Genomic DNA, 14,185 nt, shown 5'->3' with positions numbered 1-14,185 from the left:
ACAGAGTGAGACTCCGTCTCAAATACATAAATAAATATATATGTACACACACACACACACACACACACACATATATATGAATATTACATGACATCATGGTGGAGCATAAACCAGAAGGACAACCCTGAAGCCATAAAATAAATCCTAGACTTCCTTTAAAATATATATATATTGGAGACAGTGTCACTCTGTCACCCAGACTGGATTGCAGTGGTGTGATCTCAGCTCACTGCAACCTCTGCCTCCCAGGTTCAAGGGATTCTCCTGCCTCAGCCTCCTGAGTAGCTGGGATTACAGGCATGCACCACCATGCCCAGCTAATTTTGTATTTTTAGTAGAGGGGATTCTTCATGTTGGTCAGGCTGTTCTGGAACTCCAGACCTCAGGTGATCTGCCTGCTTTGGCCTCCCAAAGTGCTGGGATTACAGGCGTGAGCCACCGCACCCGGCCAGTTTTAAGTATTCTTTAGATGACAGTTGGCTGAGAGAGTTAAGCTGTTATCTGAAGACATGAAGTCAGTAGAAAGGAATGCTTGAGTTAAGATAAGGGGGTTATGGAGGCTGAGGACCTTGTTATGTAGATGAAGGTTCGTAGGTAGCAGCCCTCAGAGAGAATAGGTGGTAAATGTCTCTTTCAGACCTTAAAGACGTCAGATTCACAGGTAATCTCTCCTAGATCTGGGAAAGGCCTAGAAAGGGAAGGCCTGGGTGCATTAATGGAGATTCTCTACCGATTCAAATTTCCACTGCAAAAGGCAGCTTTGCAGAGCCATTTCAATGTGTTAGCCCTGTGGCAGCCATCTTAAAATATGTTAAAGAAATATATTTTGGGATAAAATAATTTGGTTTCCTTCAGTGTCTGCTATCTACCATGTGATGCTATACCAGAGTCAGGTTGGAAAGTAAGCCCCATTGTGTCAGCTTAATTTTAAAAATCTAATTAGATTTTTGTGGTTTGTAGGGCATGACTCCCCAGGCCCCTTAGATAGGAATTTCAAGATCGGAGTTTAGTCCCCATATGCCATAGGAAATCAAAAGACAAGTTATATACTGGGAAGAATATTTGCAACTCTTAAGAAGAGAGGCGATATTGAAACTGCCTTTGCAAAAATTTTAACAGTGAGAAAATTATGACAGTGAAAGAGATCTGATCTAAACAACCCCCATCTTGCCTTTAAACTCTAAACTGGCCTTGGTCATCCCTGGGCATGGGCCAAGCTAACTTTGGGGAAAATGCAGTTTGCAGTTTAAATTATAATAGCCCTTCCCCAAAACTAAAGCACCTTTGTAAAACTAATGAGGCCGGGCACAGTGGCTCACGCCTGTAATCCCAGCACTTTGGGAGGCCGAGGTGGGTGGATCACATGAAGTCAGGCATTCGAGACCAGCCTGACCAATATGGTGAAACCCCCGTCTCTACTAAAATTACAAAAATTAGCCAGGCGTGGTGATGGGCGCATGTAGTCCCAGCTACTCAGGAGGCTGAGGCAGGAGAATCACTTGAACCAGGGAGGCAGAGTTTGCAGTGAGCTGAGATAGCACCACTGCACTCCAGCCTGGGCAACAGAGCAAGACTCCATCTCAAAAAAAAAAGAAAAGAAAAAAGAAAGATAAAAGGGGCCTGAATTTTGCTAAGATGTAGGTGGAGTTAAATGATTAATGGCCATTGTTCCGGAGACCACAAGATTTGCAACTTCCCCTGTTACTCCTGTAAATAAATCACTATTGTAGAACCTAAGATTGGCCTTTTGAGATGTCTTTTCTGGCTTTTGCATTTATGGTGACCGAATGGCTCCACTCGGACTGGCAAGATGGACTCATGACTCAATTGGTCTTGTGGCCCCCACCCAGAAGCAGACTTGGCACACAAGGGCCGTTTTCCACACCCCTATGATTGCACTTCCAGCCAATCAGCCCCCTGTCTGACAAACTATCCTTGAAAAACCCTAACTTCTGAGTTTTCAGGGAGATTGATTTGAGTAATAATTCCATCTCCCACGTGGTGTGGCCAGCCTCATGTCAATTAAACTTTTTTTTTTTTTTTTGGGATGGAGTCTCACTCTGTCACCCTGGCTGGAGCACGGTGGCATGATCTCGGCTCACTGCAACCTCCACCTCCCAGGTTCAAATGGTTTTCCTGCCTTAGCCTCCTGAGTAGCTAGGACTACGAGCACGTGCCACCATGCCTGGCTTTTTTTTTTTTTTTTTTTTTTTTGAGACTGAGTCTCGCTCTGTCACCCAGGCTAGAGTATAATGGCATGATCTTGGCTTACTGCAACCTCTGCCTCCTGGGTTCAAGCGATTCTCCCGCCTCAGCCTCCCAAGTAGTTGGGATTACAGGCATATGCCATCATGCCCGGCTAATTTTTATATTTTTGTAGAGACGGGATTTCACCATATTGGCCAGGCTGGTCTTGAACTCCCGACCTCAGGTGATCCACTTGCCTCGGCTTCCCAAATTGTTGGAATTACAGGCATGAGCCACCATGCCCGGCCTTAATTTTTTGTGTTTTTGGTAGAGACTGGGTTTCACCATGTTGGCCAGGCTGGTCTTGAACTCCTGGCCTCAAGTGATCCACCTGTCTCAGCCTCCCAAAGTGTTGGGATTGCAAGTATAAGCCACCACACCCAGCCAAACTCCTTATTGCAATGCCATGGTCTCAGTAAATTGATTTTGTCTGTGCAGTGGGCAGGAAGTGTTACCAGCAGCAAATCCAACAGGTCTACAACAAACTCGATCCTTGCCCCCTCGGAGGAAAGAATTTGGCCAAGGGGCAGAAGGCAGAGTGAGAGACCAAGGTAAGTTTTAGAGCATGAGTGAGAGTTTATTAAAGAGTTTTAGAGCAGGAACTAAAGGAAGTAAAGTACACTTGGAAGAGGGTCAAGTGGGCAACTTGAGAGATCCAAGTGTACTGTTCAGCCCTTGACTTGGGGTTTTATATGCTGGCATGGTTCTGAAATTTCCATTTCTCCTCGATTTTTCCTTGGAGTGGGCTGTCTGCATGCGCCATGGCCTCCCAGCACTTGGATGAGGCTGCACTTGCAGTGTGTTTACTGAAGTTAGGCACATGCTCATTTGGGGTATTTTTCCCTTACCAGTCAAGCATTCCTAGAGGAATGTCATATACCAGTTAAACTCCGCCATTTTGCCTCTTAGTGTACATACTTGAGCCCGTTCGCCTAACTCCTGATATCTTATTTGGAAGTTGCTCGTTACCAGCTTCAGGTGTTTCTATCCTTTGGGAGATTGCCCTTCTCTGGTGCCAGCTGCGACCAATTATTATTTTAGCGAGACAGTTTAACAACCACCTGACCATCACCTGATGGTTGCCTGGGGACTTGGGGGCCTTCTCCTGCCCTGTTCATGTCTGCTTGTCTACCTATTCTAACAGAAGGACCCACTGGATGATTACAATGTCTCTAAAAAAAAAAATCCCCACAAACTGCTATTTGTAAAATATGTAAAAGTGTACATATGTAAAAGTGAACATATGAATAGAAAATGGAAAAGGAGTCTGGGCGAGGTGGCTCACGCCTGTAATCCCAGCACTTTGGGAGGCTGAGGCAGGAGGATCACTTGAGGTCAGGAGTTCAAGATCAGCCTGGCCAACATGGTGAAACCCCGTCTCTACAAAAATACAAAAATTAACCGGGCATGATGGTGTGTGCCTGTAATCCCAGCTACTCAGGAGGTTGAGGCAGAGGTTGCAGTGAGCCAAGATCTCACCATTGCACTCCAGCCTGGGCGACAGAGTGAGACTCTGTCTCAAAAAACCAACAACAACAAAAAAGAGCTACTGTTAAAACATTTTAAAGGATAATTGATCTTAATTGCCCATTGGAGAAAGAATATCCTCAAAGCACAGTGGTGAATAGTATTTGCCTATGTGTTCTGGTAATTTTTCACCAGCTGAGCTAGTGTAATCATCTTGCTAAGGAAAATTTCTATAGTTCTAAGTAATCATGTTGATTTGAAATACCACTTATGCAACAAAATTGAATTGTACATCTTTTCTTCCCCCAGCAGATGGTGACATTTTATAGAATATGGAAAAATTATCCAAATGGATGAGTGAGCTATATAACTGAAATATAATTATCTCTATTTCATTTCTCATTTATCTACATCTTGAATTCATTTACAAAAAGGCATTCATCAGGAAGTAACATTTAATGACTATGCTTTCGGGGGTCATTTCTTTTTCTTTTTTTTTGACAGGGGCTCACTCTGTCACCCAGGCTGGAGTACAAGAGTGCCATCGTGGCTCACTGCAGCCTTGACATCCCAGGTTCAAGCAATCTTCCCACCTCAGCCTCCTGAGTAGCTGGAACTACAGGCACGCAGCATCACACTGGGCTATTTTAAAAATTTTCTATAGAGACAGGGTCTCACTGTCTTGCCCAGGCTGGTCTCAAACTCCTGGGCTCAAGCAATCCTCCTTCCTCAGCCTCCCAAAGTGCTGCGATTACAGGCGTGGGCTGCCATGCCCAGCAAGGGATCATTTGTATAGTTCCTTCCTAGGGAAGTTTCTCTGAACATGTAGAGCATGTTTTCAGAAAAGTAACATTTATGAAAAGAAGACTAAGAACAATTTAAAAAATAATACAGAAAGTAGAATTTTTCAGGCCGGGCATGTAATCCCAGCACTGTATGCCTGTAATCCCAGCACTTTGGAGGCTGAGGTGGGCAGATCACTTGAGATCAGGAGTTTGAGGCCAGCCTGGCCAACGTGGTGAAACCCTATCTCTACTTAAAAAAATACAAAAATTAGCCAGGCACGGTGCCAGGTGCCTGTAATCCCAGCTACTTGGGAGACTGAGGCAGGAGAATCACTTGACCCTGGGAGGCAGAGGTTGCAGTGAGCCAAGATTGTACCACTGCACTCCAGCCTGGGCGACAGAGCAAGACTATGTCTAAAAAATAAAAAATAAAAAAAAGTAGAATTTTTCAATGTCTTCAATTCTTAGTTTGCACAGTGTTTATACTAGATATTTTCTCATCAGGTCACGTCAGCCTACCTATTTACAAAAATAAAATAGTAAGGACAAAATGCTAAAGAGGGCAAATCTGTCTTTAATGTCCATCTCAGGCCAGGAGTGGTGGCTTACACCTGTAATTCCAGCATTATGGGAGGCTGAGGTGGGAGGGTAGCTTGAGCCCAGGAGTTCAAGACCAGCCTGGACAGCATAGTGAGACCCTGTCTCTAAGAAAATGTCCACCTTTGATTTCTCTTCACTCCTTTTTTCCATGCAGGGCCTTCACTCCTCTTTGTTTCTCAAATTCCTTCTTTAGTATTATTTATTCCTTCCTTTAAGCTTCACACAGTAATGTTTGCTTCCCTACTTTCTGAGAGTACAGCATATAATTAAAATTCATTCTTAGGTATATGTAATTAGTATTCCCAGCTTAATGTGCCAATTATACCAGGGATATTTCATTCACTAGTTCAAACGGAACATCAATTGGATCTCTCTCGTCTTTCAGGTAGTCTTGCTGAGCTCACAGTCCATCCAGAAAGAAAAACAAATTCATAACACTAATGTAAGAGGTTTTCTTTCTTTTTGAGATGGAGTCTCACTCTGTCGCCCAGGCTGGAGTTCAGTGGTGTGATCTCAGCTCACCGCAACCTCCGCCTCCTGGGTTCAAGTGATTCTCCTGCCTCAGCCACCTGAGTAGCTGGGATTATAGGCACCCACTACCAAGCCTGGCTAATTTTTTTGTATTTCTAGTAGAGATGGGGTTTCACCATGTTGGCCAGGCTGGTCTTGAACTCCTTACCTCAAGTGATCCACCCACCTCAGCCTCCCAAAGTGCTGGGATTACAGGCATGAGCCACCATGCCCGGCCATAAGAGATGTTTTAATGCAGGTATGTACAAGATGGAAACCTAGAAAATGAATCATTAATTCTGTTGAATGAACTTTATATGTGAGCTTCAAATTTAAGTGAGATATGACAGACTGAAATGTGAACAAAAGGTATTTTAGGCAGAGGGAACAACTTGAGCTCAGATATAGAAGCATCAAACTGTTCAGCATTTTTGTGAAACCCAGAAAAGTCTGACTAGAACACACAGTATTAAACAGTGTGCCAACAGAATTGGGATACAGGATGGAGGAGGAAGAGAGACGAAGCAGTAGAAAGAGACTGCAGAGGTAGATGAGAGCCAGACTGGGAAAATCTTTAGAAGGCAGGCCAAGGAATAAGAACAGCACGTAAAAACCCTTATGAGGTGTCCTAAGGAGTGTGGACTTGATTCTGCAGGCCCCAGATAGCCTTCTTAAGAAGGTGTGGATAGTAGAGGATGGAAGCAGAAAGACTAATTAAGAGATGATGGATCACACAAAGCTAGAGAGGAAAAGCACAATGTGGATTGATGAATGGTGGCATCTTGTTTGGGGGAGAGTTAATGATGGAGGCATATTTAAGAGATATTTGCATGGTAGACTTATGGGGCTAGGATGACTGATTGGATGTGGTGCCTGAGAAAGGGAGAGGCATGCACAAAGATGACTGCGGGGTTTCTAATTCTGGCATCTTACTGTGTAATAATAACATTCAAAACAGAAATTCATGAGGAATAGCAGATTTGTAGAGGGTTGTAGAGGATTTGCTTGGGGACAAGATGAATGTGAGGTACCTGGGTTGGGGGGACATCAGGTAGAGGTGCTGAGACAGAATTGGAAACATGAGACTAACTGGAGTTCAGGAGATAAATTCAGGAGATGATTTTTGTTTGGGTGGGGGAGGGACGGAGTTTTGCTCTTATCACCCAGGCTAGAGTACAATGGCGTGATCTTGGCTCACTGCAACCTCCGCCTCCCGGGTTCAAGCGATTCTCCTGCCTCAGCCTCCCAAGTAGCTGGGATTACAGGCGGCACCACCGCACCTGGCTAATTTTTGTATTTTTAGTAGAAACGGGGTTTCACCATGTTGGCCAGGCTGGTCTCGAACTCGTGACCTCAGGTGATCCATCTGCCTCAGCCTCCCAAAATGCTGAGATTACAGGCATAAGCCACCATGCCCAGCCTGGAGATGATATTTAAGAGTGAATAATGTAAACTTGTTGGGAGAAGCCATGGGAATTGAAAATCTCAGGTGGTTGAGTACAAGAAGAGGGCGCCCAGCATGGAACCTTGGATTCCCAATATTTTAGGTTAGGTGGAGGCTATGAAGAGGATTAAGGAGAAAGAAATGAAGCCATGTTTAAGTACGGAAGATGGTGAGAAACTCCTCTCACAGCACAACTTGTATACTCACGGGAGAAGGAGTGGTATACAGTGATATCCTAACAATCTCTCTAGAGTAATCCTTGCCCCACTTTGACCAGAGCTTGGAAGCTTGTCCAGTCTTCACATTAGAAAGTCAACATTTTAAGAATATGAAGAAGTAAGAGTGTTATAAAAGATGCCTGACCTACACTATGTAATTAATTTTCCTTTTTGTTAAGAAAATGTTGAAATTAACAAAAGTGGCTGGGGGCAGTGGCGCACGCCTGTAATCCCAGCACTTTGGGAAGCTAAGGCAGGAGGATCGCTTGAGCCCAGGAGTTCAAGACCAGCCTGGGCAACATAGTGAGACCCCCATCTCTACAAAAATAAACAAAATTAGCCGGGTGTGGTGGCACATGCCTGTGGTCCCAGCTACTTGGGAGGCTGAGGTGGGAGGATTGCTTGAGCCCCAGAGATTGGGGCTGCAGTGAGCTATGATTGCCGCCACTGCACTCCAGTCTTGCAGTCAGAATGAGTACCCATCTCTAATAAATAAATATATATATATATATATATATATATACACACACCCTAAAACTAAGTTCTGTTACAATTTGTGTTTTCCTTCTCATAAAATAAATTATACATATTATCACAAGGAAGAAAAATGTGTAAAATTAGAAAAAATTCCCATGAGAAGCCACTCTTTGCCCAGAAAATATGTTTATTTATTGATTTGTGTTTTTATTAGAAAACTCAAAAGGACCTGGTAAGTGTCCTGCCACTGGATTTCAACAGGAAATCACCATTTCTGCCCTCTGGGAGATAGTAAAAAAGATGGGAATACCTCCTCCTTTGAAGAGGTCAGGAAGTGTGGTAGATGCTGTCCAGAGTCCCTTCTGGAATGAAGGAAGTATTCTCCAGCTGCTGGGAGCGGTGCCCACAGAAAACCCTCAGCTGTCAGCAACTTCAGTGATTGCCTTGGCTAAAAAGAGCGGCCTCACCCAAAGTTGCATCCTTCTAGGGGTCAGCCTGCATCTAATAGCTGAAAAACAGGGGGCCCAACCCTCTCCCCTCAACAAGAGACAACTCCGAATAACCACCTCAACTTCAAAGATCACCATGTGGTAGACCAAGAGAGACAATGTTGGGCTTGTGCTGCCCCCTGACTTCCCCCTCTGCCCAATCCTATATCCTTCCCTTCCCTTCAATAGATGTTGATCCCAAGGGCCCTCTCTAATAAATCTCCTGGGTACAGAGTTTGAAAGCAGCCTGGCCAATATGGTGAAACCCCATCTCTACTGAAAATAAAAAAATTAGCCGGGTGTGGTGGTGGGTACCTGTAATCCCAGCTACTTGGGAGGCTGAGGCAGGAGAATCGCTTGAGCCTGGGAGGCAGAGTTTGCAGTGAGTAGAGATCGTGCCATTCCACTCCAGCCTGGGTGACAGAGCGAGACTCCGTTTCAAAAAAAACAAAACAAAAAAATCTCCTGGGTGCTAATCTTCATCTCAGAGTCTGCCTCCCAGAGAACTCAACCTATAATGTGGGTGAAATCACAGAGCTTGGACAAGGCTTGCAGGCAAACCCTATATCCACCTTTTCATCCATTACAGCTCAGAAGCTCAAGGCAGCTTGGGCATTGGAAGTAGAGCCATGATTACCTGGGGTTTATTTTATTTTATTTTAAAATTTATCTTCAGTAAATTTCATTCTTTTTGGTGTATAGTTTTATGAATTTTGACAAACTCACCAAGCCATGTAACTACTACCACAGTCAAGATGCAGAAGAATTCTAATTCGCCCCAAAGAGCTACCTAATGCTGTCCCATTATGGTTGATTCCTCTACTCTGTGCTTAATCCCTGGAAAGAACTAATCTGTTCTCTGTCAATATACTTATGCATATTCCAGAATGTCGTATAAATGGGATAATACAGAATGTAGACTTTTGAGCCAGCTTCTTTCTCAGAGAATAAAGCCTTTGAGATTCAGCCACGTCATTGCCTGTATCAATAGTCTGTTCCTTTTTATTGCTGAGTAGCATTCCATTGTATGGTTGATCACAATTTGTTTCTCCATTCACCAGTTGCTTCCAATTTTTAGCAATTATGACTAAAGCTGCTATCAACATTTGCATATAGGATTTTGTGTGAACATAAGTTTTCATTTCTTTTAAGGAAATATGTAGGCATGGAATTCGTGGAACATGTGGTAAGTATATTTTTAACTTTATTTTAAAAATCTGCCAAACTGTTTTTCCAAAGTGGCTGAACCATTTTTGCATTCCCACTAGCAATGTATGAATGTTCCAGTTGTTCTACAGCCTGGCCAGCATTGGTATTATCAGTTTTTTTAAGCCATTGCAATAGGTGCATCAGTAAGTATTTCATTGTGGCTTTAATTTGCATTTTACTGTTGATGTTGAGCAGCTTGTTCATTTCCTTATAGACATCTGCATATCTTCTTTGGTGAAAAGGCTGTTCAAATATTTTGCCCATTTTTTGTGTGTGTTTATCACAAAACTAACTTTATTATATTTTTCCCAGTTAGATTTATTTGCTAAATGTCTTCACTGCCGCAGTGACTTCTGGTTCTTATTTTCTTGACACATACAATGTCCTCAGCCTTTTTTTTTTTTTTGAGACGGAGTCTTGCTCTGTTGCCCAGGTTGGAGTGTAGTGGCGTGATCTCAGCTCACTGCAAGCTCTGCCTCCCGGGTTCACACCATTCTCCTGCCTCAGCCTCCCAAGTAACTGGGACTACAGGCGCCCGCCACCATGCCCAGCTAATTTTTTGTATTTTTAGTAGAGACGCGGTTTCACCATGTTAGCCAGGATGGTCTCGATCTCCTGACCTCGTGATCCACCCGCCTCAGCCTCCCAGAGTGCTGGGATTACAGGCTTGAGCCACTGCGCCCAGCCCTCAGTCTTCTTTGGATTTTCTGCACGCCTCTTGACATTCCACGTTACTCTGTGCAGATTCGCTCTCCAAAGTGCTCGCTGCAGACTGGCTTTTCATCTTTCTTGATCTCAAACACATGGAGTCTGAATGTCCTGCTTCTCTTTTCCCTTCCTGATTCTACATGAGAACCCCCCGCTACTCTTCTGCCCTCTGCTCTCCTCTGCCACTTTAGGCTGGGAGCTCTTATTCTTTCTAACAGACCTCAAGCACCTTTTGTTTTCACTGACGTTGCCCGTAGGTATAGGTTTCTGGGCTCCATCATCTGGATTTTGAATGTCCATGTCTTGAGAGGTCTTCATGGGCTTCTTTTCATTTCAGTTTATTGGAATTCTTTCTGCTAATACAATTACCTCAGTTATTTTCTGTTCTACATCAGTCTTATTTTGGTGTCTGGAGCGCAGGGACATTCCCTTATTTTCAGGGACTGAGTTTTGTAGTTCGTATTACTCTTTGTTGGTTTTCATGTTATTGCTGTTCAGATCTTCTGCAGGTTCAATTCTTTTTGCAGAAGTCCTCAGACTTCTCTTCATGATGAGCAAGGGTGATTTGCCTCTCACCCTGGGAGCAACCCTCTGCTTCTTGCTGGCTGGCAGCTCCTCTATGATTTCCTCTGGTGCAGGCATGCAGTGCGGCCTCTTGGTTCCTATGACACTTCCATCTTTTCCATACCCCCTCTTGAAGGGCAGTGGGGACAGGGAGGTGTTGCTTTTGCTTTGTGATTTTACAGGGTCTCTGGTGCCTACCAGGTCTCCCACGGATTCTACTTTAGGGGCCTGAAGAACTCTTCTGGATATTTTTAGAGGTTTTCCACTGTCAGGTGCTGGCTTTGGAGTGCTTGTAAAGCTATCAGCACCATTTGCCAGTTCCTCAGTGTGGCCTGGTGTTTGCCAGAGCTCTTGGAAGCTGGCCAGATCTTCCAGGGGTTGGGCCTTTTCCTTAGGCACTCTTGGCCATCTCCTGCTGCCAGTTACATTTTCTGGGTTCAGCTTCTGCTTTGCGGGTTGCTTAAATGCTTTCAGGCCTTTGCCCTCACCTGCTGGTTCTTTGTTGGTGTGCGTGGTCTCCCCTGATGTTTGTGTGAGCGTGCCAACTGCTAACAGCTCTTCTTTCACTTCTACTTTCTCGCCACAAGCCCTGGGCCATCTCTTTGAGCTTGTTGCAGTGTCTACTAGTTCTGGTGGTGATTTGTAGGGTATTTTGGTGGTTTTGTCATGAGTCATTGATTCTTCAGTATAACCTGATGCTGGGTCTTTGAAGCCGGCCAGGTCTTCTAGGGCTTGGGCCTTTTCCCTGGGTGCTCTTGGCCATCTCCTGCTGCCAGTTACACTTGCTGCCGGGGCCAGTGTCTGCTTTGCAGATTCCTTATATGCTTTGATGCCTTTATCTTCACCTACTGGTTCTTTACTTCCACGGTTTCTTGCCCATTTTTATATTGGATTGTTTGTTTCCTCATTGTTTCAAGAGCTCGTTGTATATTCTGGATACAAGTCCTTTGTTAGATATGTTATTTATAAATATTTTCTCCCAGTATATTGTATTTTCATCCTCTTAACATCTTTTGTTGAGCAACGGCTCATAATTTTCATGAAGTCCAACTTATCAAATTTTTCTGTTACGGATAGTGCTTTTGGTGTCATATCTAAGAATTATTGGCCTAACTCCAGAAAACAAAGACTTTCTTCTGTGTTTTCTTCTAAAAGTTATACATCTTACATTTAGGTCTATGATTGATTTTTTTTTTTTTTTTTTTTTTTTTTTTTAGACAGAGTGTCGCTCTGTCACCCAGGCTGGAGTGCAGTGGTGTGATCACTGCTGACTGCAACCTCCCCCTCCCGGGCTCAAGCCATCCTCCCACCTCAACCTCCCAAGTAGCTCCCAGGCATGTGCCACCATGCCCAGCTAATTTTTTTTTTAATTTTATTTTTTGTAGAGATAGAGTTTCACCATGTTGCCCAGACTGGTCTCAAACTCCTGGATTCAAGCAATCCACCTGCCTTGGCCTCCCAAAGTGCTGGGATTACAGGTATGAGCCACCAGGCCCAGCCAGGTCTATGATTGATTTTAAGTGAATTTTTGTAAAAACTATGGGCAAATTTCTGCACTCTCTATTCTATTACATTGACCTATGTATCCATCCTTGCACCAATACCACACTGTCTTGATTACTGTGGCTTTATAGTAAGTCTCAAATTTAAGTAACATGAATCTTCCAATTTTGTTCTTATTTTTAAAAACTGTTTTGAATATTCTAATTTCTTTGCCTCTCCATGTAAATTTTAGAGTCACCATGCTGATATCTACAAAGAATCCTGCTGGGATTTGGACTGGAATTGTGTTGAATCTATAGATAAATTTTTAGAGTATTGACATCTTAACAATATTGAGTCTTCCAATCCATGAACACAGTGCTCCAGACATTTCTAAATCTCCATATATTTAGCTCTCTTTTATTTCCTTCATCATTGTTTTGTAGTTTTCAGCACATAGATCTAGGACATATTTGTCAAATTTACACCTAAGTATTTCATTTCTCTGGTATTATTTCTATTTTCTTTTCTTTTATTTTTAGATTGAGTCTCGCTCTCTTGCCCAGGCTGGAGTGCGGTGGCACGACCTCAGCTCACTGCAACCTCTGCTTCCTGGATTTAAGCGTTCTTGTGCCTCAGCCTCCAGAGTAGCTGGGATTACAGGTGCCTGCCACCACGCCCGGTTAATTTTTGTATTTTTAGTAGAGACAGGGTTTCACCATGTTGCCCAGGTCTCGAATTCCTGACTGCAAGTAATCGACTGCCTTGCCTCCCAAAGTGCTGGGATTACAGGCGTGAGCCGCTGCACCTGGCCTTCTTTGGTATTATTGTAAATAGTGCTTGTGGTGAGAAGGATAATGGCCCCTAAAGATATCCATGTCCTGATCCTTGGAACCTCTGTTTATGTTATCTTACATGATATACTGGGCTGAATGGTGGCTCTCACAGATAGGTCAAGTCAATATCATGGAGATGTCAATTCTCCTTCCTATGTTATGTTATAAACTTACCAACTCTCAGTAAGAATACCAATAAGCTTTTATTCTGGACCTAAACAAGTTGATACTAAAGTTCATATGAAAAAATAAATATGCAAGAATAGCTACATGGTCTAAGTTTCTTGAACCCATCATGTTCCATTTCCACTTCATTCAATCAGGTCCTTCTCCACCTTCAGCTCTCTGCTCAAGCATCCCTTGTGGGAAGTCTTTACCACTCCTCCTCCTCCTCCTCCTCACATACACACACACACACACACACACACAGAGAGAGAGAGAGAGAGACAGAGAGAAGACAGAGAGAGAGAGATGGAGTGAGAGAGAGAGAGACAGAGACAGAGAGAGAGAGAGAGTTTGTGTGTCTGGGCAGATTTTTTTTGAGTCTTGCTCTGTTGCCCAGTCTGGAGTGCGGTGGCACAATCTTGGCTCACTGCAACCTCCACCTCCCAGGTTGAAGCAGTTCTCCTGCCTCAGCCTCCCGAGTAGCTGGGACTACAGGCGCTCGCCACCACACCTGGCTAATTTGTATTTTTTAGTAGAGACAGGGTTTCACCATCTTGGCCAGCCTGGTCTCGAACTCCTGATCTCAAGTGATCTACCCGCCTCGGCCTCCCAAAGTGCTGGGATTACAGGTGTGAGCCACTGCGCCCAGCCCTGGGGCAGACCTTTATGTTATACATTCTCACATAACTGTGTTCCTCTCCTTCAAGCACTTAGTTCAGTTTGGGGTTATTCACACATTAGGAGATTGATTTGGTTAAAGTTGGTCTCCTCTCTCAGGCTGGAAGGGACAACAGGGTCAGGGACTGTTTTGTTCATTGTGTACCTCCTCTGCCCAGCACAACCCCAGATACATGATTGCACTTGATACATATTTTTGAATAAATATTTGCATACATAAGAAAAAGTCTGGTCTCTAGGTTCATTGTTTTGAAAGTAGTAAAGATGTGATTTAAGCACCCCTGTTTATAATGTTGGAAACCTGATG

The 14,185-nt window shown here is 43.8% G+C and overlaps 1 pseudogene; it reads right to left on the bottom strand.

Moving 5' to 3' along the window:
• Positions 1-10,486: 10,486 nt before the first annotated feature.
• On the bottom strand, positions 10,487-12,079 carry LOC103231869 (proliferation marker protein Ki-67 pseudogene; annotated as a pseudogene).
• Positions 12,080-14,185: the final 2,106 nt, after the last annotated feature.

This window comes from Chlorocebus sabaeus, chromosome X (genome assembly GCF_047675955.1).
Source record: "Chlorocebus sabaeus isolate Y175 chromosome X, mChlSab1.0.hap1, whole genome shotgun sequence".
Classification (NCBI taxonomy): Eukaryota; Metazoa; Chordata; class Mammalia; order Primates; family Cercopithecidae; genus Chlorocebus; species Chlorocebus sabaeus.
This window is presented reverse-complemented; position numbering and strand designations above follow the sequence as displayed.